Below are 1,853 nucleotides of genomic sequence, written 5' to 3'. Positions count from 1 at the left end.
AAAAAAAAAAAACAAAAAACAGTTTTCTTCAAAGAAAATAAAGCAGTCGATATTTGCAGCTGACTGCCTGGTAAGTCTCCAGTCCCTGAACTGACCCTGGTATTGAATTCTGCCTTATGTTTTTGTTTGGGCAAAAAAAGCAGGGACAATGTTACTATATTTTGGCAAAATGCCCATGAAATGTCTTAACCTTATTTAGAGAGATAAGTTTATGTTGTATGGAAAATTAAACTCTGTACAACAACCTCATAGCCTGTTGGTGCGGGGTATATGAAATGCATCCATATTGGGCAGTGTTTTCTCATAAGGCATTAATTAATAAGCATGAATATTGTCTACCTACCAATCCTAAGATGCCTATGTCTATATAGCCTAAAGAACTTAAAAAAAATAATTATAGATTCACCAGAAGTTGCAAAAACAATACAAGGAAGTCAGGGGTACCTTTTACCCAGTTTTCCCCACTAGTCACATGTTACATAATTACAGTACAATATCACACGTAGGAAATCAACATTGGTATAAAGTGTCTGTATCGTTCTGTTACTTTATCACCCCGTGTAGCCACCATTACAACCGAGATACAGATCTTTTCTGTCAACACAGAGATCTCACCTGTGTTCTCTCTCTTCAGTTACATCTCCCCTCCCCCACCATCCTTAACCCTTAGCGACCACTAATCTATTCTTCTCCATAATTTTGTCATTTTGAGGTTACATAAACATATCATATCATATGTGACCTTTTGAGATTTTTTTTTTTTAACTTCACACAATGCTCTTGAGATACATCCAAGTTGTTGTGGGTTTCAGTAGTTTATTCTTTTTTACCGTTAACTAGTATTCCATGGAGTGACACACAGCAGTTTATTTAACCACTACCCTCTTGTAGGTTTTCATTTTGGGGCTATTACAAATAAAGCTAATAAAAACAAACATGCACACAGATGTTTTCTAGTGGACATAGGTTTTCATTTCTCTGAGATAAACGCTCAGGCATGCAATTAATTGCTGGGGTCATAAATTAAATGTATGTTTAGTTTTTTTAAAGAAACTGACAAGCTATTGTCCAGAGTGACTGTGTCATTTGACCTTTCCACGAGTAATTGTATGTTTCCACCAGTTTTCTGTGCCTCTGGGCTAGCATTTGGTATTATCACTTGTTTTTCATTGTAGCCGTTCTAATAGGTGTGTAGTGATGTTGTAACAGAAAGTGCGGCCCGGCTGCTCATCGCTCAAAAGCCAATAAAGAGGCCAAGTTGGTGGAAAGGAAAGTTTGCTTTATTTTGGTTGCTGGCAACGGGGGTGGGGGAGGGCGGACGCCTGTCCAAAGGCCGACTCCCCCCACTGACAATCAGGGGGCAAGAGTTTTTATAGGAGGAGGGAGGGGGCTACATGCAGAAACAGCACAGTCAGCTCTGACAGTCATCTTGAAATTAATCATGAAGTGGTCTGACCAGCGTCATCTTGATTGTTTTAAGTACAGTTAGTCTTCAGTTCCAGGATCGGTTTGTTCCCATTTCCTTGAGGCCAGTTCTCGGAACTGTGGCAGCTTACGTCATGGCTACAGTCTGGCCATCATGTCGTTAACTTCTTCCACCTGGTGCGGGTTTCAGTAGCTATAAGACAGCTTACAGGATATGGCTCAGAATATTATCTGTAGCCTGTGGGGAGGAACTAAAGGTCCTTGATTATGCTTAGTGACTAAACTATTATTATTTGGTCTCCTTTGACTGTTTTCCTTTGTTTCTGCATTTTCTCATTTCTCTGATTAAACTTATTCTTTGGCCAAAGTTTTTCCACGGACAAAAGGCGGGCTGAGGACGTGGGGGGGCAAGGACCATAGGGCCCTGC

General features: G+C 40.3%; 1 long non-coding RNA gene across 1 annotated transcript in view; it reads left to right on the top strand.

Annotated features, from left to right (window-relative positions):
• The window catches only part of LOC129392743 (uncharacterized), a 25,420-nt gene continuing 23,567 nt past the window's right edge, over nucleotides 1–1,853 (top strand). Inside the window, exon 1 of the long non-coding RNA XR_008619190.1 lies at nucleotides 1–70. This is a non-coding gene — a long non-coding RNA (uncharacterized lncRNA). The remainder of the gene's footprint in view (nucleotides 71–1,853) is intronic.

The sequence above is a fragment of the Physeter macrocephalus genome, chromosome 14, assembly GCF_002837175.3.
Source record: "Physeter macrocephalus isolate SW-GA chromosome 14, ASM283717v5, whole genome shotgun sequence".
Taxonomy (NCBI): Eukaryota; Metazoa; Chordata; class Mammalia; order Artiodactyla; family Physeteridae; genus Physeter; species Physeter macrocephalus.
The sequence above is the reverse complement of the archived record's forward strand: the minus strand, read 5'-3'. Positions and strand labels throughout refer to the sequence as shown.